Source organism: Phyllostomus discolor, chromosome 10, assembly GCF_004126475.2.
Source record: "Phyllostomus discolor isolate MPI-MPIP mPhyDis1 chromosome 10, mPhyDis1.pri.v3, whole genome shotgun sequence".
Lineage (NCBI taxonomy): Eukaryota > Metazoa > Chordata > Mammalia > Chiroptera > Phyllostomidae > Phyllostomus > Phyllostomus discolor.
In genome coordinates, this window is record NC_040912.2 from 89,091,328 (window position 1) to 89,116,986 (window position 25,659).

Below are 25,659 nucleotides of genomic sequence, written 5' to 3' on the forward strand. Positions count from 1 at the left end.
TGAAATAGAGAGTTGCCACAGATTCACAGAATGCCCGAAAACACATTCTAGGAAGGTGTGCTTTAGGCCTTCGTCCGGAGGAGCCGCTAACTTCTGGAGTGTGTGTGTGGGCTTGTTTTTAACTGCGTGCTGTCCAGTGGGATTGAGTTACTGGGCACTGTCCCCTGGAAGGAAAGCCCGCTTCAGTTCATTCACTTAATCTCTTTCTCCCCTGCCCGTCCTTTCGGGGTCACTGGTCAGGAGACCCTAGGAGTGGGTACATCAGAAAACAGTTTACTGAAAACACCTTTTAAATAATGCTTTTAGAGATACGGAATGTTCTGAATTCTCCTCTCTAACCAGTGGGTGGACTAGAGTAGGAAAATGGTTAGTTTCCATTGGGAAGTTTACTTGAAAATGCGCTCTTCCTGGAGAGACTGGATTTCACAGTTATGAGTGAGTACCCAGGAGGGATGTCGGGGGAGCACGTTCAAGGGGAAGAGGGGTTCGTTCACATTCAGCGGTTGCCTGAGGGAGCGGTCTCTCCCCGGCTCCTGGGAGGGCAGTGAGGGTGCTGGGGCGCAGCCGGTAGAGATGCGAATACAAAATAAACCCGGAATTCTTTACAAGGGAAATCTATGTGCAGGGAGGAGTGCTTTCAGTAAAAGGGATGCTCCACAGAGGTTCTGGTTCTTGATGCAGATTCAGCATGACCGGGCGAACATGGGTGGAGAGAGAGAAGACTATGAGGAAAAAAAGAAATTATTTTTTTGGACAGTGGATGTGTTAGTCTCCTATGCTTCTTGGTCTTTTATGTGCATACGAATCACCGGGGATCTTGTTAAAAGACAGACTCGATTCAGTGGGTCTGTAACGAGGACAGAGTGTCTGCACTTGTAACAAGCTCCGAGATGCTGCTGCTGCTGCTGCTGCTCCTGCTCCGTGGGCCTTGCCGTGAGTGCAGCGGCGGCCCGGGTGAGTGGGAAACACGGCTCGGCGGTCAGGGCTGTGGGCCTCGGAGGGGCCGGGGCTTCCAGTGAAAGAAGGAAGCCCATTTCCTTTCTCTTTTCCGGGGTAAACAAAGCAGACGATATAGAACTGGTATCTTACGACATAGCCTGGCACTGTGCTTGGAACATGGACACAACTAATTACCGTTTTCTAAGCATCTGTTCCTCACCCGAACCACCTGTTGCCTTTAGAGAGCCACGCCGTGGGTCGCCATCAGAAAGGAGAACAGAAAGCTGTCGGTCAGTGAGCCGCTGTCTGTAAAGCGCAGCCTCTAAATGCATGGTTGCTAGTTGCTTATTGGCTGACTCATGTCTAGCTTCTCTGTCAGCAGCTATGTCTTCAGGTGGCCCATTTGCTGTAAGAAACTATGCAAGTCAAGGCTTTTGATTATATAAGAAAAACATAAAGACTCGGGTGAATGTAAGAAGAAATGGCATTCTGTAGCACAGAATTGATGAAAGGCTGAGCCCAAGATGGGCAAAGAAACACCAAGGTCTGTCACCTCTCAGCAGAACGTGATGCTCCAGGGTCCCCCTCAGTCTCCCAGAGTTGTGTCTGTGGCCCTGCATCTCTGCGCGCCTCCTCCAAACCTGGTATCCTGTGGGAGCGGCGTCCGTGGGCTGTGCAGATGTGCCTGGTAGGACCCTCACTCCTGTTCTCAATAGAAGGTGCTGCGCTGCCTCCCAGCCAACGTAGCGTTGCCTCCTGAGAGAAACGTCTTCTACAGAGACCGACTCGAACTAGTCCGAGCACAGACAACTTGTTGTAGAGCTACGTGTGAGAGTGGGTCCGGGAGACCTGTATAGAAATTCAAAAGTAGGTGCCGTCGCAGTAGTATGACCGTGTGTTTGTCACAGAACTGGACTGCTTTTGAGAATGAAACGGATGTGAGCTGGTCCTACCCTGGACAAGCCGAGATGCAGTCGCCTTGCATAAGCGACGTGGACCTTGCTGAGACGGGAACCAGCGGGGCTTCTGGATTTCAGATAGTTTTAAAGACACAAGTTCGTGGACCTGGACCCAAACCCTCTGCATTAACACACCTGAGCTTTAACGCACTCACCCTTTCCCTCCTCCCCCACCCTGGGCTGCTCTGCTTGCAGTTATTTTTTTATTCTCATAAGTGATGGGAGAGGCATACATCGCTTGTTTTCTCAGCAGCCCGTTTCCTGTGGGCAGCCCCCATTCTACCACTTTTCAGCAAGCTCCGGCTTCTGTTTGGGTTCAGAGAAGGTACTCTGTCTCCAGGTACGACCCGTGGTTGCTGGGGGTGCCCTGGGGATTTGCTGGTGATGAAGGCCAGCCACCCCGGGAAACCAGCTGGGGTCACAAGTGGGCAGCCCTGGGCTGAGGACACAGTCGGGAAGCTTTGGGAAGATCAGAATGAGCCAGAATCTTGGTGCCTCTGTTGAGCCCCCTGGCAAGCCTGCCCCCAACTCCATACTTTTCCATTATTTAAACCAATCAGTCTCCTCTGTGGGAAAGCAGATTCAAGTTGTCTTTTCTGGTGTTTACGACCGATGCCGTCCCCGCCCATGCGGCCTCAGGGTTCACGGTGCCCGTATTTCGCCCTGTAACTTCCTCTGTGATGACCTTTGCTTATGTGTCATTGTTAGCTGGCCAGGTGCCTTCATATTTCTTACTGCAAATTCTAAAAAGGAAATCTGTTGGCTCACGTGATCTTTCTTTCGTCAGGCTCTAGTCATAGAGTTCCTGCAAATAAAAACACGGTTTGGCTCCCCTGAGTCACAGGCGCTGAGCCAGAGGCCGCCGTGCCCTCTCCGAGATCTGCACGGGAACTCCAATAGGACAGGTGCTGGGGCATCTGTGTAAGATACGGCTTTACACCCCACAATGACTTTGTCCTCGCTTTTTTGCCACGTCACCTGAGTTACTGATACGTCTCGCAGAGATGCTGTAGGAATGTTGGGGGGGGTGGCGTGCACAGCACCGGGTGCTAGACCGGGGAGCAGACCAGACCTTGGGTCAGCTGCCTCGGAACTCGAGTTCTGGCTAAGACAGAATTCAGAGACAAGACTCAGACTGTAAGAGAAGGTTTATTTAGAAAGGTACAGAGGCAAAAGGAGTGAGTGGTAGAAGAAATGGGCTCAGGAAACAAAGTAGAGGCAAGAAAGGGCCCCTAGCTTAGGAGAGAGGGAGGCAAAGGCAACTCATTTGGGTGGAAGAAAAGGGAGGTGGGAGAGGAAGCGGCACGCTCCTAGGAGCGAGAGCCACTCTGGGCCCATGGCCTTGAGGGGCTTTACCTGGAGGTCTCAGGGGAGGATCCCAGGGGGATATTCATCAGCTCTCCAGGTGTGTCCTTCCTTGCAGGGTCGCGGTCTCCACTGACTGGTCAGCTCCGGGACAGGGGATCATTAGTCACTGCAGCTGGTCCCGATGTCCGCCAGGATGTCCCCTGTCTGGTTCTGCCGCTTTTCTGGGCCTGGGCCTAGACATCATCTCTAGGGGTTAATGCCTGAGGGGGTGGTTGGACAGGGGCCCACACGGGAGTCGCTTGAAGCTACTCTTTTCCCCCTTGTTCCTCCTCTAAGGGGGTCTTCCTCGTGACTAGCAACATACCAGGGGAGGAAAAGTCAGCGGAGGGTCCGAACTGCATGACCAGTGACGTGCTGGAGGAGGAAAGGTTACTCAAAGAGCCAGGTCCTTGTTTCTCCAGTTCTGCCCGTTGCTAAGCACCCACTAAGCACCCAGAGCTTTCCATCCCAGGGACCTTCTTTACCTGGCCCACTGTCCTGCTCTGCTCAGGTCTGTCGAGCTGCCTGCCACGTAAATACAGAGACATTCTATAACTCATTTGGTCTTTACCTTTTAGAAAACACCTACAGAGAAAAAGTTGAATTTTGAAAAACTTCCCTATTTTTCTAATTTTACTTTTTTCTTTTGCAATATAATCATGGGAACCCATATCTGGTGGTGGTGAATTTCAATGGATCAAAATTATTGCTCCTTAAAAGCAACATCGAAATTCTGTAAAATAGGATGTATGCTAATTAAAGTTAAGGAACTCTGGGCAAGAAGAAAGATAAGCTTTTGTTTAAGTTATGCAAAAGTATATTAAATATTCAAGATTAATTAAAATCTAGGGAAAGATTTTTAAAGGGTGCCATTTAAAGTTTCCATAAAAGTTAATGCATTCATTATGGAATCAAACCAGTTTGATGAATAAAGGCAGCCAATTAGTAACATACTGAATGAAGAGTTAATTCATGTTACTTTAGGAAGTTCTTTTGTTCTGTAAAAGTCACTTATAACAGCATAAGAACTGCCAATACCCACAGTTTCACAACGTGGAAGGCATAATTCATTGGGATTTATTTATGTACTAAAACTAATAATATGCCTCCAAAACCACATCCTGAGGAGTTCCACAATAAAGATTTCATTGGTGAGAAATTAGAACATTTGGTTTCTTTTGGTCAAAGGAAAAGAAAGCACATCATTTACTACTGGACAAGGTATTTCTGATGTCTGCATGCTTGGTGAAAGAATGAGCCATTTATGTTAGTAGCAGTGAGAAAATTCTGGTTCCCACTTGCAAAACTGACCCGTAGTCTCCATTTCGGAGCATAGGACCTGGGGTGGCCTTGTGTTCTTATATCGACACAGATACACCATGAGCTGATAAAGTCAGAGGTTTTCGGGCATTTCTGCGCTTGTCCATCTGACACAGTTTGTTCTTTTGGGACATCACCAGGTGGAGAAATGTTTTCCTCACACTCTAACATGAAATTTCAAACGCATTCCCCGTCGCAACAGTAGTCTGAAAGTTGGGAGCGGAGACTGATACTTAGGATGAGGTCTTGGGGGCCGGCCTGGGAAACAGGTTCACGTCCAGCATGCTTGTATACCAAAAGGGAAAAAGTAGTCGGAATGTCAAACACGCGACTGGCAAATGGGCTTTTTCAGTGGCGTCTGTTGATAATCGGTAAGACATCCAAAGGGCAAAAGTCACTTCCTCCAGAGAAGGAAGTGAGGCAAATTAACCCACTTTCTCCTTTCTTACAAGATAGGAAAGTAAACAGCCTCAGGCAGTGCCTCCTCACCCCCGGAGCAGGGAGCCTAAAGACACCCTTCCTCTCGGCTTCCCTGCCGACGGTGTCTGATGGAGAATCAAAGTGCAGCTCAACTCACCGGTAAAAGTCTTCTTTATTAGATGGATCAGGAATACTGTGATTCAAAGCTTGTATCCTGCAAATAAAACATAGTTTGCCTACGAAAGAAGCATTTGCCTCCCCACCGGTATTACAGAAACATTTCCAGCGGCTCTCAAACATCGAATCCGTAGGCACCCTAGGAAGGGAGACGTGAGCCAGTGACTGAGCAGATCCGGAGCCAGAGCTGCCTTCCCAGGTAGCAGAACCCCTGCCCTCCCGTCTGCGCTCCGCCCCCGCCTGCCTTGTCATCTTCCAGCCCGCGGGCAGCTGCCCTGTGGCTTCCCTTCTCGCAGATTAGAAAGCTTTCAAACCTAAGTGAGGCCCCGCGGGAGGCCCCTGCCTGTCCCCCAGCAAAGCCGCAGCCATTGCTCTGGGCAGCCTGTCCGGCCCGTGGGCCCTGTGTTCTGTGACAGAGATGCGGACTAGTGGCCAGGGATGGTGGGGGGAGATTTTTCTTGATGTTTTGTTTGGAATATTAAAAAGAGACAAAAACAAAAAACAAGCAAACCCCCTGAGCTCTATGTTCTATATCATCACACACGGTCTGGTAGGATGGCTTTTATTCAGTGACTTCATTTATAAACTTCCTCTTTCCAATTAAGATTGAAAACTGGGGCCAAGGGGAAAAAAGAGAAGGCAGACAATATATTTCCTGTGCCCGAGCTTGAAATTTGGCTTGAAGTTTCTTGGAAGCTTATTCACTGGAACTGTGGGGTTAGCCAACATCCCCGGCTGGAGTTACCCTATTAGGTTGTCTACTAGCACATGTGCGGGGATGGACATGGCTGTGTCGAACTCAACGAGAAATCTTGGCCTGAGCTCAGACGTGAACCTGTGGGACGTATCCAGAGTTAGAGCCCTAGAGGACACAGTGAGGTCCAGCTGAAAGTCTGCGTTCCAGTGCCGTGTGCTCACTCGCGAGTCTTTGCTCTGCCGCTTGCCCTGTCGGCCGGAAAACTGGCGAAGAGTCTGTGTTTTCTTCCCATCCGGTCATCTCATCAACTGAACCTTAGAAACGGAGGTTCTACCAGAGACACACAGGTTCAAGTTAACCTTTACAAATAATCGCAGTGTTAACTATTGAGACAACAACCACTGTAAGTGGTTAAAGCATAAATTTGCCTAAAAGTTATACCATTTATCCAGTGGGTATTACTAGACACGAAAGCAATAATGTGCACTTGCTGTTTAAGACGTATAACACATGTCAGATGTTATTTCTGTTGAGGTGTTGTAAAGACAGTTCTCCAGCAGGCCCAAGTCATACTAAAATATTAAGTTTAATTTTTCTTGTATTCTTTGGAGTTCTGAAATAACCCAAGTACTTGAATCCAGTTTGTGACATTAAAATGAATTCTTTTCATGAAGTGTTGAGGTACCATCAAGAGGAATAAGACAAAAAAGCAAGGTGAAGTTAGAAGTAGACTGTATTCAACATTGCTCCCTCAGTTTTTCCAGAGACCTAATTTACGTACTTGTTCGCGCGGCAGTATTTGTGGAGGGCCAGAAGAGATGCTGTGGTGTTTGTTCGTTCGTACACAGCTCAGGGTGTTCGCATCTGCCCCCAGCTCTAGTGAGGTGTGACTGGAGAATAAGTGTGTCGTATCAGTGCACAACTTGATGATTTGACACATGCCCACCTTGTGAAAGAATTCCTACAATCTAGCTGATTAACATACCCATAACCTCATATACCTCTTTTTGTTCACGATCTACTCTCTTAGCAAATTGCAAGTGTGCAGTGTAGGATTAGAGTTGACGATTCCCATGCTCTGCACTTGATCTTCAGAACTTATTTATCTTACAATTTATTTACCTTATAACTTGGACCAGCCTTTTCCCATTTCCCCCACCCCCCAGTCCTTGGCATCCAATGTTCTACTCTCTGTGTCTGTAAGTTTGACATTTTTAAAATAAGTGGTCCTAAGTGATACCACACAGTACTTGCCTTCCTCTGTCTGGCTTATTTCACTGAGCATCATGCCCACCGGGTTGTCACAAATGGAAGGATTTCCTCTTTTACTTAAGGCTGAATAATACTTCATTGTGTGTGTGTATATATACCAGTTCTGTCCAGAAGGTACCCAGCCACGTAATATGAAAAATAGAGACATTTATTAAAGAAGATACAAGATAATCAGAAATGTGGTACATAAGACAATGACACCTCAGTCCCCTTCAAAGCAGGCACCTTGGGACCTCACACAGTTCTCCCAGTCGCCATCAGCTGTCCTGTTGTATTTTCCTGAGTCTCATCAACAGTCTGAAATCTCTTCCCTTTCAAAGGTGATTTTAGTTTTGGGAAAAGTCAGAAGTCGCAGGGTACCAAATCTGGGCTATAGGGGGGTTAAGTCACCTGGGTGATTTGACGTTTCACCAAAAAACTCTGCATGAGATGTGATGCATGATGTTGTGATGAAGCTGCCCATCACCAGTTGCCCCTAGCTGTTGCCCTCTGAGTCATCAAAATAGTTTCTGTGGAGAAATGTTCAAGCTTAATGCAAAATTTGATGCAGATTCATTGTTCTACTTGCTCAGTCATTTTGAATGTGATGGCCATACAGTACACATGCTCATTCAAAAACATCTCCCACCCCTCCTGACTAGTACAGAGAAGTCATCATTGCCCACACATGTGCATTCCAGTCCACTCTCCTTGGCTGCCAGGTCTCATCAATGCCATGCAAACTATTCTGGTTATATTAACCATGGCTGGACTTTTTCCAGACAGACCTCATGTATTCTGTTCATCCACCGACAGACACTGAGGTTTCTCCACATCTTCACCACCGTGAATAATGCTGCACTGAAGGGTGCTTGCGTTTATAATTCATTCTGTCACTTTCTCCCACAGGTCACCATTGGCAGCAGGGATGCAGGAATGAATGTGGAGAGTTATCCCCTTAAAAAAAGTCATTTAAAGAGACACTTGAAAAGAATTATGAAATATTAATATCTTAGTTTTCTAAGTAGATTTTACATGGCTTAAGACTGACATTAGGAAACACTTGTTTTGAATTTGACTGTGCGCTAATGAATAATCTATTATGAACAGTTTCTAAGAGCAACCAGGAATTCTACCTGCAAGACTGAGTTGCAGGCGTGAATTCATAGGCGAGTGCACTGAAATTGTGTCAATCTTCATAATCTCGTCCTCTGAGAATGCAAAATGCATGAGAAAGAAGGAGGTTAGGGGGTGTTTTCTCAGCCCATCGGCAGCAGAGGATCAGAGCAAAGCAACCCCCGAGAACCACTGCAAGGCGGGCTGCACCCGGAGAGCCTGTCCTTGGAGCACAGCTATTCCTTAGGAGGCGGCGCACAGGGAGGGTCCCTCCTCACAGCGTTCGGTTCGGATCTTTCTGAATTACATGTTACCACTGCTTTGAATTAAGCTATTGCTGGCTGGTTGTTAATTTACTAGCTAACAAATGAGTAGGTGTTTTTGAAAAGCAGTGTTTAGTATCATTGAAAATATTATTGTAAAAGTTTATTTCCACTGAGATGCTTTTCTAATATCCATTTTTGTAGTAGTGACTCATCCATGTACATACAAAAATGTTAAAATTAGAGGATAGGAAACACTGCTGTGATGTAATTTTTTAGAGAACTATTAACATGGCAGTTTCTGTATGGAAAAGTTACATGGGAGGGTTATCAGCATTTTTATTCATTCAAAATATAGTTACAGCACCCATCCTTCTGTTAAAAATATTGAAATATAAATTATAGTATATTTATCCACATCATATCAGTTACACAATTAAAATCTGTGGATATCTGATATGTTTATATGTATATATACATAACAAAAAATATATAAACATAGAATGATACAAATAAATACTGATCTATATCACTGATTACATATAATTATGTATACTACTGATTATATATACATATACTGATTGTATATATATCTGATTATTACATATCTCTGTATCTATGTATAATATATAGATCTATAATAGCTATAACCAGTAGTATTCCAGTACTTCAATGCAATTTTCTTCCCTGCTAGCATCCGGAATTTATAATCATTCCATATTAAAGCAAAGAAGCACATAACTCATTTCCGAGGTGTTTGGACCGTGACAGATGCAATCTCTTTAACTAAGACATTATACAAACTGAAGGGATGGTTCAGCAGGATCACTAACGCCGACTCTGTCTGAGCAGAAAATAGCTGCAGACCATTGACCTTGACTGTACTTGAGGGTGGGACACCTCCTTCCCGTGGAGGATCACCTGGGCACAGAAATGGGCACGGTGACCTCAGAACTACCTCCCCCACATTTGAAGTAAATGTCGTTTCTTAAAACACGTTAAATACTTGGAAATGTTTTTTTTTATATATACCCATACACACAAAACCTTGTTTTACTCTTGCTATTTAGTCATTTCCATTTTTATATATGACGTTCCGGTATGTGAGTCTACAAGAGAATACTGGTGATTCCAGCTCCTTTGTTAGAAATTGTTTGTGGGTAAGAATCAGCGGAAGGACTTTTCTGGCCCAGTCATAGAGTGCAGACCGTCACTTGGATGGAATAGGGGTCGGCTGGCTTGGAAGGCGAGTTGCTAGCAGGCTCCAAGGGTCCTGGCTGACAGTCCACTTTTTGACAAATGGTGTCTTCTAACTGCAAGACCTAGGATGCAAAACAAACCCTTGACCACCATGCTCTGCACACTCTGACCACCCTTAAGGTCCTTCTCCCAATTCCCTAATGTAGGTTCTTTTGTGAAGTGCCTGTGGGTGTTATGAAAGGGATGGAATTGAATTTGCAGGAGCGTCTCATTAAGTTAGCCCAGCGAGGCCTATTCTCACGGCAAAGATCACGTCACTTTTATGCCCAAAGAAAAATCTGATCACAATGCTGGATGGAGTGACCATCCCTTTCATCATCTTGATAATTATAGAAAGAACACATACTACTTGCATTTTTGAAGTGATTCCAAAGACATTTTTCCCATTGTGTATATATTTGATAAATGAGCAGTTCCCTAAATCTCCCTCTCCCTCCCTCCGTGGCCCCAGTAGTAAAGCTAATTATATCACCACCTACCTTTCTTTCTCTGAGTAGTCAAAGACCTCCGGGCCATTGCCTGTTTTATTTGCAGGTTTCAATGCCTGGATCACTGCCACGTGCTCCAATAACTCTCCTGCTATATTCTTCAGAGCTTGCAATATGTGTGGGCCATTCTCTCGGTAACCTATCCCTTAATTACGGGACCTGCTCTGTCTCCTGCACTGACAGGGTCTTCCAGCATGTCATGGCCACTCACCTTCAAGGTCATCCCCTGAGCATCAGCGTCATCATTAACTACAGCCACTCCATAATTCTGCTGCTCCTCCTCTCCAGCGCCCTAAACCAAACGCAACAGAAAGGCACTTTTCCTACACTTCCTTCACGCATGCCCTCACCTCCCTTCCACTCAGTCTCAGTGTCATGTTCTAGCGTCTTAATCACGCCCTTGAAATGATCTTCAGTTTCTCTGCCGCCCCCTCCTTCCATTACACTTGTTCAGAAAAATCCCAGTGCTGGTTAAGTGCCGTTCTCCATGTGCTTCTTCTCTTCCCCACGGGAGCAGAATGTGGCTGGGGAAACGCCATGCTCAAGGCCCTGCATTCCCTGTCTATGCCCCTGACTCACAAACTTCTATCTCTGGTTCCGTCCTCGTTATGGAGCCTGGCGCCCTTCACCCAGCTGCCTGTTCACAGTCATCACAGTCCGCGGCATCTCAAACCCTTTGCGTTCAAAGCCAAACTATTCATCAAAAACAAATCTTCCTCCCTCAATTTTCTCCACCTGAGTAAATGCCAGCTCCTTTTATCTATTTACTCTGGCCAAAAAAAAAATAGCTTCCTTTTTGACTTTCCCTCCCACTTCTCACATCCCAAATTCAACTCATCAGAAAAGGCTCTACCCTCAATATACCCTGAATCCAGTTGTCTCTCACCACCTCCACCAGCTCCTCTCCTGGGCCCCTCATTGCATTTGTTGCCGCACTAAGTCTCAGCTGATCAGCACAGCAGCCAGGGTGATGAAACATTTAAATGAGATTGTTTCTTTTCATTTATTGTCAAAGCCAAAAGCTCTATAAGTGGAGTTTTTATTTATAAATTATTGCCTTTGTTTACAGATGATGAAAATAGTGCATGTATTCTTACATACAAAAAGGATTACGAAGTTTTTTTAAAAAAAATTCTTATTATTTTTAGAGAGAAGGGAATGGAGGGAGAAAGAGGGGGAAACATCTGTATGCGAGAGAAACATTGATTGGGTTGCCTCTTGCACATGCCTACAAGGGACCAGGCCTGCAACTAAGGCATGTGCCTCAACCAGGAATCGAACCAATGACCTATTGCTTTGTGGAGTGATGCCCAACCAGCTGAGCTGCACTGGGCAGGCCTGTAATTCTTTGTATTAGTTCCACACCATGACTGTTACCTTTAAATAGACACTGTCTAGGATTGGAATCAAGCAGCAATGTACTAAGAATAAAGAGGATTTAAGTTGTGTTTGCAATATCATTATAGTTATTTACAGTGTCTTCTCTTATGGTGCAGAAAGAGAGCTATTTCATGCTATCGCTAGTTGAAATATTTTTAAGAAAAATTCCTATGGCAAAGCTTCAGATACCTCTTAGCTTTGACAACACCCATCTGAACTCAGCTCTCCTGAAAAGGCCCAGAACCCAGAGACAAAGTGTTTCATTCACACCCTGATCTGACCCCAGCCCCAGTCAGGGGTCGTCTGTTCGCTCTCTGTCCCACTCTCAAAACTGCCCCTGTGGGATGTAACGCGCAGATCCTGCCTACCTCCTGGGTCCTTCTCTGGCAGAAGTCCTTCTGTTTGTACTGGCTGACTCAGACGTATCTGTGGGCCACTTGTTCCATAAGCCCAAGGCAGAATAGCTGGTAAATGAAATTAACCCTCTCAGTATTAATTTCATGTTTAAATTTCTCAGGGTTGTTGATGGAAGGGATATTTTCTCATGGATCCAGTCATTTCTCTTACACCTCCACACCCCCTGCTGGTCTCCTTGTGGTGAAGTGGTTTCTCCTGTCCATCCCTGGTTATAAGGCTTCTCTCCAGCTAGCGTTCATTTGGCTATTCAGGATGATTGCTCTATGATTTAGTTGCAATTCCAGTTTGGGGGAGGTTCATGCAGCTTCCACTTACTCCTCTGCCATCTTGGATTTCTCGAGTTGGTCACTTCTTACTCGATTTTGTTCTTGTCCTCAGATGTTTAACATGGTATTTCCAAACGACTCTTACAATGCATGGTCCATTTAGTCCAACATTAAGTGTATTCTTATAGCTCAAAAACTCCAATGTTGACCTCAAGTGTTAATGAATAAACTCCTGTTACTGTGGAATTGTTATGCAGACATATCTATACAGTGATGCATCTTTTTCTATTACTTTAAGATTAGGGATTGGAAATGAGTAATTCCAAAGGGGTGGTTTTATCCTGAGCCCCTGTGCCCATAGACCAGGATTCTGTCTGTATCCTTCGGTCAGGGGACTGGGTATGAAAAATGTGTGCACAGGAGTGCCTGCTTTGCTTTCAAGTCAGTCAAATGTGCTTTAAAGAAGGAAAAGAAGAGAAAGGCCCAAGTAATTAGAAAACTCATATGTAAATATTTGTTATTCCCTATAATCCTTTACAGAGTTGCTCTAGCCTTACTGTAATTCTCATATTAAAAACTGAAGCCCCAGACACCTAAGTGCCCTTTTGGGTGGTGGTGGCAGTCATGGGGGTGGGGGGGTGTATGTAAATGGATATTAACAAGCATTTGTCATTGAATATGATCACCATAAAGTTCCTTAAGATGACTGCTCGGACCATGGATCCCAGAGACTATACTTGAAGCTTGACATCCGCTGCAGTTAACAAGGTTAGGCACCCCTGGCCACTGAGCTCCTTCAGCATCCACTCCAGAACGTCTCATGTGTTCTGATGCATCCTGCTATCTAGTCCCACCAGCCAGAATCCCCTCTGTCCTCCGTGGCACCGTTAGAGCAGAAGAGGCTCAGAACGATGGTGTCTCCAAAGGCAGAGCACTTACCCCTGAGGCCCTGTGACCTCTGCAGCTCACGGAACGTCTGCCTCCCTCGTCAGTCCGTCATGTCGTAGAGGTCTGGGAACGAGCATCTCCAGTGTCTGTCCCGGGAAAGTCCCCGTGGCAGATTTTTATTAGATAAATCAACGTTTCTGTTGAGTGAATGAGTGCGCATGTGATCCCATACTCATCCTCTAAACTTAAGTGATCTTAAGGCGTCTCAAATAGATGTGACGTCAGGCAATTGGTGATAAGTGGCCAAGGAAATCTCAGAGGAGACAGAAACGGCTTGTAACTGGGAGTGTCTGGAAAGGTTTTTCTGGAAAACAGCTTCTTTCAAGGGACAAAGGTAAACTAGCAAATATGCACAACACAGACTCCATCAGAATAAATGCCAAGGTGACTGACTGGGAAGAAGGTAGCACATGTTTGAGAAAGTTAGGTGATAGTTTGGCCAAAACACAGGAAGGAAAAACATCAGGGCCCGTCATGGACAGTTGGACAGTTGAGTGCTAAGTCGGACAGCAGGCATTTTACTGGGTAGGTAACCCGTAGAAAAACCAACAGAGAGTTTCTGAGGTACGCTATGGTCACATGGAAAACACGGAGACTGGAGTGGCAGCCAGGAGAAAGTACGTGAAAAGAATGACTCGTGGAAAAGAGATGTCTCTCCCGGACGCTCTTCCTGTTCACGGCGTGGGCCCATGCACCATCTGCCTGTAATTCATTGTCTCAAGTTGCTCCAGGCCACCAGCTTTTATCTTTCCTGGGGTGCAGGAAGAGGGCAAGGTGAATGCTCCACCAGAGGGGAGGCGCAGCCCAATTGTTCTGTGCGGGAAGCCTTTCCGTTCCTATACGCCAACTTACATGCATAATCCTCAGAAGAGAATGCTGAAAGAGAGGACGTAAAGTGGGCAGAATCGGCATATCTTAAAATTTCAGGTTGCAGTTGAATAAAAAATGCTTAGTAAAATTCATTTTCAAACAGAAACATTTACATCACAAAGAATCGTACACACATCAAAGTAAATAATTTAACTGGCTCACATTAAAAGAAATACTCAAGAGTAACAATTCAGCTTCATTTATCATTTGACAAGTGGTGAAGCTAAAGAAATCACAAAGAGTCTACCTCAAGTTTTTTGTGTGTGAAGACCTTCTGGAATGTTCTTGCCCTCAGTGTACCCTCAGGACTTCACTCAATACCTGAGCCTTTTAACCTATCCAATATTGTGAAACAACTTTACTCTCATTAACCAAAGTTCATTGTAAAGCTGTTCTGTATTGCTGTTGGATATTTTATTTTTTTCAACAAGATAGCATAAAGCAAGAGCCCTGTCTTATGTTTTCCTTGAATCTCACGCTTCTAATTTAATGAATAAAGTGGCAATATAATCGTCATTACATAAATTGCGTGGAATTGAATTTGTCACCACTTCTTACTCCAGAATGGAGGATCCAATTTATAGTAGACATTTCTTTCTTTTGTGTGTGTGGGAGGGTTTATTACAGGTTATTTGGCATATAAAATTACATTAGTTTCAGGTGTACAACATAGTGATTCAACATTTATGTGTCTTATGACGTGCTCACCACACTAAGTCTAGTTTCATCTGTCGTCGAGCAGGCTTATCACAGTGCTATTGACTACCTCCCCCTCTCCACCCACCCCCAGCCCTCTGGCAGCCATCCATTTGTGCTTTGTTTCCATCTGTTTCTGTTTGTTTTGATTTTTTCAATTCCACATATAAGTAAAATTATATGGTGTTTGTCTTCTCTGACCCGAGTGTTATTTATTACTGTACAGTTTATATTATAATTCTGTACAAACTACCACTCTTTCTAGAGTCCATTTATCAGTCGAATTCTTTGCCATTTGGTCTGCCATCATTCACTTACAGCATAGATTTATACTTCAGCCCTGGCTGGTGTGGCTCAGTTAGTTAGAGCATTGTTCTATAAAACAAAAGGTCATAGGTTTGATTCCCGGTCAGGGCACCTGCCTAGGTTATAGGATCCGTCCCCACTGGGGTGTGCGCAGAGGCAACCAATCGATGTTTCTCTCTCACGTCAATGTTTCTCCCCACCCTTTCTCCCTTCCCCTCTTTCAAAACTCAATAAGCCTGTCCTTGGGTGAGGATAAAAAAAAGATTTATACTTTAATAAGAAAAGGGATAAAAGGAAGAATCCTTCCATTGTTTTATTTCTTATGTTCTATCTCTTTTAAAGTTGTGCTTGACCTTGTTATATATGTTAGAGGTGAAAGTCAGGAATAGGTACTTGGAATCAGAAAGCTGATTCTGTTTACTCTTGTGTTTCCAATGCATATTTTCCCCAATTGTACTCTGAGCCTAGTACAATAATTTTTTCAGTAAGCATTTTGACGATGCATTTTTTATTTAATTTAATGAAAAAAATATTCTACCTTCAATGAGGTCACAGTCTTGGTAAAAAGAGGCTCAATAATTACCCAGTTAATTGACTTGATTATAAAATGGAGGCTTCCAGTTAGCAGCATTTCTGTTTAGCTGGATATTCTAATGAACTCGGGATGAACCCATCTGTTCAGTGAGGCTGCTTAGAGAAGCCCGTATTCTAAAGGATTATTCTCGGAGGTACACATACAGGGACATAGAAGCATGAGTGGATAGTTCAAGATATACTTTTGGAGAAGCACCATTTTGCCAACACAAAAGAGCAATCCACTGGGGAGACAGTCCCAAGAAAAATGAAGAGGAGAGCTCATGGACTACGCTAGCACCGGACCCTGCGGTTCTCCACGTGATGGAACCACGCCCCGGAACAGCCTCCTTCCGTGTAGGGGTCCAGGGTGTGGCGTCCACTGGACACAAAGCAGGCAGCGTGTTTCTGATGAAGGGGACAGTGTGGGCAGTGGATGACCACAAGTGCAGGCCACTTCCTACGACTGACTTCCGGCATTCCTCATTAGGTTGGTTTGAATGACTGGAAAAATAACACCTTAAATTCTGTGCGGGCAGAACTACAAAATACTGTAGACGGAGTAGCTTATACACAACAAACACTTACTTCTCACGGCTCTGGAGCCCTGGGGCACAGGACCAGCATTCTGGCAGGGTTGTGTCTGGTGAGAGCCCCCTCCTGAGAGAGCCGTCTTTCCTCCGTCACCTCCCATGGCCGAGGGGGCTTTCCTGGGTCTCTTCTGCAGGGGGACTCATTCTGTTCATGGGGGTAGCAACCTCGTTGCCTAGTCACTCCCCAAAGGCCTCACCTCCCCATGCCATCACTTGGGGGCTCGGGATTTCAGCATAAGAATGGGCAGGAGGACCCAAACATTCAGATCATAGCAGACAGTCACCTTGGCCATTCTCGCTCTATTTTGGGGGGGGGATGAATATTTACTTCTACCCAATATCCTGAAGCCTGTGCCAATCCTATGTAAACCAACCAGTAGAGATACTTATTGATTCTTCCCTCCAATCACAGTAGAGCTGACTTCCCTCAGCAACCAGGCCAACCTCTCTCTCTCTCTCTCTCTTCCATCCTATTCCCTTTACCTCCAGAGGAACTGCCCTAGAAACTGTTCCCTTTCTCCCGTGTAGACTGCACTACCAGCTTCTAACCGCATCACTGCCATGGCCTTTAAACGTACTGCAGTCTGCCCTCTGTCGGTCCTGACCCACACACACGTCTCCCCAACCTCTGCTCCCCGTTACAATCAAGACTCACGCCACAGGCGCCCCCACAGCCTCTCTGCCCCGTGATCCTGGCCACTCCAACCCGGCTCTCGCCTCCAGCACTCAGCCAGGACGGGCCCTCCCCAGAGGTCACTAACGCCCTGTGTCTCTTCGGAAGTGGACTCTTCTGTCCTGCTCGTGCTTCTCCTCTCGGAAGTATTGGTCATCACTATGAATCAGTTTTTCTGTCTTGAAACAGACTCTTACATTGGTATCCACGACATCATGCTCTCCTTATTTTTCTCTTCTTTCTTTGGGTTCTGCCTGTTCTTGTTAACTTCCCTCGTGGGCTCCTTCTTCTCTGCGTAGTCATGACGTGAGGGTCCCTGAAGCCCCGTCGCCATCCTGTTCTCCTTTCACTCTGGCTTCTTCCAGCAGGCAGGCTCATTCAGACCCGTGGATTCAATTTCTGTGCGCTCCGAAAACTCCCAAATTGAAATTCTCAGTCAAGGCCTGATTTTTGACATATCTGGGTTTACTGAACAGGCGTCTCAAATGTAACACTTGGAAGACTGGACAGGTTTGCCGTCCCTTGTATCCTGAAATCTGGCCTGCCCCCATGGCTTTCTGTGTAGGAAATGCACACAGATGTCCATCCTTAGGTTAAAAGGCCATGGAAAACACCTTCCATTGTTTTTTAACACACTTGAGTGCTTTAGAGTTTCTCGACTTTTGCACTGTTGACGTTTTGGACCAGATAACTCTTTGTTGGCGGCGGTCTTGACTGTGCTTTACAGGCTGCTCACCAGCATCCCTGGCCTGTACCCACGAGATGCCACTAGTCTGCCTCCCAGTTGGAACAACCGAAGTGTGGCCAGGTGCTGCCACATGTCCCCTGGGAGGCGAAAGCAGCCCTGAGTAAGAGCCGCTGTTTTCCCAGGAGGACAAGACAATAAGCTTCCTTTATTAAAAAACAAATCATTCTGAAGTTTTTATGGCGTCACTGGAACTAAAGATCTAAGGCGGAAAAATAATATGATATCTAGTAAGTGAATTATCATTCCTGGTATATGCCTGAAGTGGGTGATATTATGTATAATTTATGAACTATCAATGTTCCCCACATTGGTCACGTGCTGTGAATTTCATGAATTATCTAAAGTGTTCCACACACAATGTGTTTAAGTAAAGACTTGCCCATTACCTCACAGCTATCAGAACGGCTGTTCTGGAAAGACCAGCCCTGACAAGTACTGGAGAGGATGGGTGAGGAGGGAGCCCTTGGGTGCTGTGGGTGGGGCTGCCCATTCCCGGGGCCCCCACAGAAAACAGCGTAGAAGGCCCTTCAGAAAAATGGAAAACAGAACCACCGTGTGATCCAGCAGTTCTCCTTCTGGGCACATTTCTAAAGAAAGCGAAATCACCACCTCGAAGAGCTGTCTGCATCCCTATTCATCCTAGCGTTCCTTGCAGTGGCTTAGGAAACTCCCTGAGTGTCCACGGACAGACAAAGGGATAAAATAACATGGTATAGATACACGATGGAATATTTGTCAGCCCTGAAGAGGAGGAAGTCCTGCCGTTTGCCACAGCACGGGTGGACATCGAGGACATCCTGCTAAGTGAACTGAGTCAGACGGAGAGAGACCAATACTGGCTGATCTCACTCACCCGTGGAATCTAAGAAAGAACAAACTCACAGAAACACAGACACACTGACCATTGCCACAAGAGGTGGTTGTGGTTGGGGGAAGTGGGCTAACGTGGTCAAACTGTAAAAACTTCAATTGTAAGGTTAATTACAATGAATTAACATTCTGGGGGTATGAAGTGTAACATGGTGAGTATAGTTAACAATACTGTATTGTCTGTTTGAAAGTTGCTAAGAGAGTAGATCCTAAAATTTCTCAACACAAGAAAAAATTGTAACTGTGAGGTGAGGGATGTTGACTAAAACTCTCGTGGTAATACTTTCATATATAAAACAACATAGCCACATGTCAAATCACTGTGTTATGCACCTTAAACTCATACAACGTTATATAGCAATTATATCTTAATAAAACTGGGGTGGGGGGAGATTTGCCCACTGGGAAACAAGAACCCATATTGGAACCTTGCCGATAACTCCGGACTATTTCGTCATATCATTTCTCCGCTCTCCTCCTCCGTCTCCGAAGCACAGCCCCACTGTTTCCTGAAGTCACAGATACTTCCCCTGTCACCAGAGTCCTCCTACCTGGACGGCCCACTCCTTTCCCTTAGCCCCTTTCACACTCCAGAACGTAGCTCAGGCACCGTCTTCCCAAAAGGTTTTCCCTGCCCCCCTGAAGTCACCTCTGCTCTCTCACGCTCTCTCAGAATGATGCTGTCTTCCTTCTCCCGCTCTTGCCCGGGTTTACTAGTGAACATGCATTTGTATGATTATTTGAATATTTATCACACCCAGGAAACTTTAAACAAATGGTAAAGGAATAAACTTGGAAATATGGATCCCTTGCAGCTACATACATGACTAAACTTGGAAAAAAGGAAGGGAGGGAGGGAGGGAGGGAGGGAGGAAGGAAGGAAGGAAGGGTACCCAGCACAGGAGCTGCTACCTGGTGGCCAGCACCGTGCTTCAAACAACCCTCGTTAGACTGGTATTCGCCTCTGTCATGGCACTTCCTGTGCATCATAAAGTTGTTAAGTTATGTGCATAAATATTGTCCATATTTAAGTTAAAGAAAACTATGTTTAGGTGGTAAATGCCTTAGTTAATCATTTGAAAGTTTACTTTATCCCACCAAATTTCATCGGTTTTTAAACTGGAAATTCGACCTGCCGCCGACTGGAGTTGGAATGTGGTTGTAGTTTATTTGTTCCGAGTGTGTTTACCTTTGGCTCTTCAGAGGAAAGGGCTGTGACCTTAGGACATATGTCTGGTGAAAAGAAGGAAGCCTTGGGTTTGGCTGGTGAATAAGTAAGAAAGAGTCCTTTGGAGCAAATGTATTAGCACTAAATTTGATGCTTGTTCTGGAAAGACAAGTTGACAATGTCATGCTGGAGTATAAGGATACCTATGAAATTTTCAACCTGTTCTAAGATTTTCATATTTTTACATCAATTGGAATTTCTTATCACCTGCTTTCTCCTCCGTGTCCTGAAAACTACAACAAAAAAGGACATGCCTCTGGGTGCTTTCCAACTGCCTGTGGATGGTCAGTGGCTGTGTTAACACCTAGAACTCTGTCTGAACGTGAACCCAGAGTTGAAATAACCAAATCTAAAAGAGCAAATTGCTTTCTTTGGCACGCTTCGTATTTTACGGCCTGTGGAGGAACAATGGCAAAATCTGAACATGTTCAAATATTTCAGGACCATGAAATTAGTGTCTATTCAAATAGCAATGCTTTGTTGTAATTTTAAATAATGCATACACTTTAAAGTGTTGGGAAACTTTTTATATGCTCTCCCAATGCATTATCAGTCCACTAAAAAGATGAAAAGTTCCTAGCAAACACATGAAGGAGAGAGATCGAAACTTACTGAAGGTCACAGACTCTGAAAGGGTAGGACTGAGAGTAGAAAGTGGAAAAATATGCTCTTGATGACAATTCAACTGGCATGTTCAAGATTACGCCCTCTATTTGTCAGTAGTTGACTGGGATATGCCAGTTGCTAAGCTTAATACCTTAGAAAGCATTTTTCCAATAATAATTATGTTTATATGTTAATTCAAAGTAGCTATATGAAAGTATACCCCTGCACATGACTAGTGGGGAAAAAAAATCCTGTTTTATTTTTTCTGGCAATTATAACACAGAATATTTTGGGAACTATTTAAAATTTAATTTTTAAAGAAATGTTTCAGTTATAATTGACATTCAATGTTATGTTACCCATATTTTTTGGACTATAAGATGCACGTCCCCCCACCAAATTTGGGAGGAATAATGGTTGTTACTGCTGCTGTTGAGTTCCTGTTTACATTTACATTGGTGAAATATTATGTTATTTATGTTACTAAATAGTTTACATTTTTTGCTTCAAAATATTTTTGCTATTTTCCTCTAAAACCTATGTGTGTCTTATGGTCCAAAAAGTATGGTAATTTCTGGTAATGTAGCACATTTTGAGGAGTTCTTCTAAGGTTATTTCAAAATCACGTGGAAGTGTTGCCCACCAAGCTATTTAGATGCTGTGTTCCTATCTTAACTGAATGTTTGAATTCTTTCCTCTGATTTCTATATTGAGAAATAGACAGAATTGTCCATTGCCTTTCCAAGGAAAAAAAAGAAATCAAGAATAATAGTATATTCGAGGTTCAGTGTATCGCCTACCCACCTGCGGTTGTGTATGTTTTCTAACATATATTCACACTCTGCAGGTGATTGATGTTTCTGTGTTATTGAGAGGAGATTGACAAGGACAAGGGGGACGGCTGGTTTTGATTATTTAGGAGAGAGGAACGTGAAGTGGTTTTTATAGTTCTTTTTCAGTATTGTGTGGCTTCAGTTGCACATGGGGCACCTGCTACTTCGGGATGTCACAGCATTTCCAGTGAATTAGGTGCGGTCAGCTCTGTTGGGAAGCCCAGACCCCAGGGTTCTGGACGGCTGCCCAGACCCCTCGTCTCCCTCTTTAGGGTATAGCGGTGACTTCAAAGCATCGGCTTCTCTTTTCATGCTCACACCACACGTGACCGTGTGCACTGTTTGTAGTTCGGTAGACGGTGAATTCTTGCCGATTTCCTCAGTGGCTGCGTAGTCTTAGTCCGTGGTGACGGGAGAAGGAGAATCAGAGATGATCTTAGCGATTCACTCAACAGATAAGTTCTGAAGAAAGCATTTTGTGCAAGCCTGTTCTGGGTAACAACGTGCCAAGATTTTGATGAGCAAGTTTCTGGATCTCTAAGATCAAAGCCTACCCAGAAAAGGCATAGGTCCTATACGATTCGCCACCGTAAATGAAAAGAACCCACTCAGGCTGGAAATCTAAAAATCCCGGCAGACGACTTGTAGGGTAATAGCTGCACCAGAGCCACAGCCGCAGCAGAAGCATCCCTGCCAAGATTTGTGTGTGACCCTGAGTCTCAGACTTGAGCAAGCAATCAGAATCACTTGGTGGTTGTGGGGGGGCAGGACACTCGCTGGAACTGATTGCTGAGCCCCGTCCCCAGAATTTCCAATCAAGTAGCTCTGCAGAGGGACCACAGAATATGCATTCCTAACGGACAGCCGTGTGTTCCAGGGTCCACCCTTGGAGGACCGCTGCCTGAGACAGTCAGATCTGAGGCCGGGAATCTGTGGCCTCCAGCAAGCAGCAGAAAGCACTTTCATTTTGAGGATAACTGTGACTTAGGGAGACTGTAATTCAGGACCTGACCATGGAAGCTGGTTTGGTAGGTTGTGCCTCATTGCAGCCGATTTTCTCATATCTGATGTCGGCAGGCTGCAAGCCGAGAAGCGACGGTAGCATGGTGGTGGGCCGTGTTGGGTCAGGGCCCGCACTCCTTATAGGTTATCAAACTCCAGCTCTGCCATTAATTAACTGTGCAATCTGGGGGAAACTAGTTACACGCTTGGGACCATGGTTTCCTCGTCTCCAGAATGGGAATCGCAATGGCACCCACCCCAGGGGTCGCAGGTAGGTGTTTTGAAATAATGCATGCACTGCATTTAGAACAGAGCCTTGCACATTTTAAGTGCTTAGTAAATCTTAGCTTTCTTTCCCCTTCTCCTTATTTTTTTTAATCTTTGCATTATTATTTTTTCAATAGCTGGCTCTTCCAGGGTTTTAAAAGGTTCATACATTACCACCCAGCTTACCAATTTATAGTTAAAACATAGGCAAGCACTAAATAAGTCACGGTGCCCTCTCAGCACCGTTCTCCAGAGGAGCCCTGCCTGGGCAACTGAAACAAGATGAGGAGCTGCAAGCAGAATCTAGAGGTTTTATTTCACCGCTCAGTCACGCTGCTGGGTAGTTTATTCTTCACGAAAGAAACATTCTTATATTGCGATGGATTTAATAGCCTCGTTGGCCATGTGCTTGGAGAAACATTGACAGGAAGTTTTTGTTTTTGTTTTAATTTTTTTTGTTTTTAAGGACATTTAAAACAAAAGTGATATAGAAATGTTTAATATCTTAAATTTAATGTTATTTTAGAGGCATGAAGAACGCTGTTAACTGTTATGTGACCTGAGAAAATCAGGCTAATTTACAAAAGAGAAACAAACTGAAAAACAAACAAAAACCAAACCAAACCAAAACAAAAAAAAAACAATAGAAAAACAAAAAGCAGACAAGTCTGACAAGTGTAGGATAAAGTCAGAATGAGCACCGGCCCAGCAAACACTGCTCTGGACCAAGTTACACAGGCAGCAGGGACTTTGTTCAAGGCTGTTGCAATAGGTGAGAGAGGCCCAAGGTCAGCCTGAGTTCACCTCCACTGACCTGCAGGCTGGGAGAGTTCTCCGGGCGTGGGAGTCTCCGGGTCACGTGCGTTTGCCATTTGGCTTTACCCAGAGGATAAAAAGTAAACGTGCTCCTGTCTTTGTGACAGGAGGAGGCAGTTTTATAACTTAGTGTAAGGCTCCCTGAGGTTGGGCTGCTTCCCCCCAACAGAGACTGGGAGAGAGGGGCATTCTCTTCCCCAGTGGTCACGTTTCAGAGGGAGGACTCGGGGTCCTTAGCATCCCAGGGAGGCAGAGAAAGGATCTGTAAGTGAGGGGTTTTCTAATGTAGACGCTGCAGGAAACTGGAGTCAGGAGCCTGAGAGTCTGGAGGAATCCTGTCTGAGGTGGAGCCAAGGGCATTAAGGCCAGCCTAGCGGACCCTTCCCTGGACCAGGTTTTAACCACAGAAACCACCTGTGGCCTGAATGCACTTAGAAAGGGGCCATGCCTGGTGGATGAGAACATCCCATTCTTTTTTATTTTCTTTTTTAGCTTTAATGAAGTATAATTAAAACACAACACATTGCACATCCTTAAGATGCAGAACCTGATCAGTTTTAACCTATGAGCACGCATGTGAAAACATTACCGTTTCAGAGTATTGAACGTACCCATCACCTCCCAGGGTTCCCCTGGACAACACCCAGGCTTACGTGTGGATGAGGAGGTGGAGTGCAGTGAAGAGGGCTCCCTGCGTAACGGTACACGCTGCCCGAGTGAGATATTGGGCAGGGGCGAGGTAGCACATAGAGGGAGCCCAGGGAGATAGAGCTTTCATTTTGTTACAGCTCTGAAGTTAAGTCCGAGTACTCGACAGCGTCTCGGATACTTCCTACGAGGTTTATTTCTCCCAAGCATGTAGCAGCTATCCTTGTCAGTACCTGGTGTCCGTGGCCCTAGCTGAATGAGCTTCTCACCGTGCCTTCAGTACAGTCCTGGTCTGGTCTGGGTCGCTCACCTTGGTGGCATTCATAAGCTGATCTGGAACTGCAGCGATACCTGTGACTCACTGCCTTGTGTCACTGCCTACCCCCACCAAGAGGCTGCCAACTGTGCCCGCTGTGGGTGGAGAGGGGCAGGAGCCTATTGTAGTATCCAACCTGAAATTCCTCAGTGTAATGCTGCCATGACTCCAAAACCTGCCCTGTGAAAAGTACTGTGACCACGTGAGGTATTTCTAAACCATATTTTAGGTTGAATTAGTTCGATCCAGAGGACCTCCAGATGCTAGGTGTTTTCATGGGTAAACTGAGGCTGAGAGAAGGAATATTATTATGTAAAATGAAATCAGTAGGCTAGGAAGGGGGTAAAGTTCTAGAAATGTGTTCTTAGAGCTGTGAATTACCACTCTTAAGAACACGTAAAAGCCTTCAGATGGGTGTAACACAGGAAGGCAGCAGCCTGGGGTCCAAGTATCCCCCTCCCCAGACAGTGTAACTGTGGATAAGTTCATCCACCTGGTGACCCTCGGCTTCTTCCTCCAACAAGGGGTTTGCCAGATAAGGTGATTTACAAGGTTCAGCAGAGTTCTGGCTTTCTGATTCCTGCGGGGGTGGGGTGGGAAGTTCAATAGCGTGCACTTGATGTCTCGTTTAAGTGATGACACACTGTGGGTGTGGGAGCATCCAGCTCCTGGGTGTGTGCTCTTCCTCCACTGTGTGAGTCCCTTCTAACTTCCGTGACTGCGCTGGGACCCATGACAGACACACTTGGGTGGCGGACACTCCCGTTTGCAGTCCCTGCAGACTCTTGGTGGTGTAGTAGTTTGTGTGAGAGAAGAAAATTAAGAGCAGTAGCTACACATTTTCAACATAAGAAATTTGACATTTTATACAGCTCGAAATAAAGAGTTCTAAGGATCAATGGCAAGAATTTTGTTTTTGTCAAATGTGCCATTTGGTAGAATTGCTTTGCTAGTACACTCTGTGCTGCAACTAGTACCGACTTCATGATGCAAGAAAGTGCACCATGGAAAATGACACATTTCCGCCATGGAAAATGTATCAGTCCTGATATCAAATACTAAATATATTCGAAATTAGCCACATAGTATAATAAGAGGTATTTTGCTAGACAAAAAAAACTATTAATATTTCAGAACCAATTAAATCCACAGGAAAGGTTTTAGACATGGGACTGGGGTCACCCTGGGGGCACGAATCAGCGTGAGCTAGAGCAGAAGAAGCATCAGAAGTCATGACTCCACTACCTTGGAAAGTGCAGTGTTCGTATTTATTCAGTGGCTGTGCACAGCATTTCACGTCCCAACCCCTCCCCGCCCTTTCTCCCCTAGTAACGAATCCTGGTTAGAGGTGGTCGGCTGACCCCGC

General features: G+C 45.2%; 1 protein-coding gene across 1 annotated transcript in view; it reads left to right on the plus strand.

The window, feature by feature from the left end:
* The window catches only part of CNTNAP2 (contactin associated protein 2), a 1,722,722-nt gene that overhangs the window by 950,821 nt on the left and 746,242 nt on the right, over positions 1-25,659 (plus strand). The gene's annotated exons all lie outside the window — the stretch shown is intronic.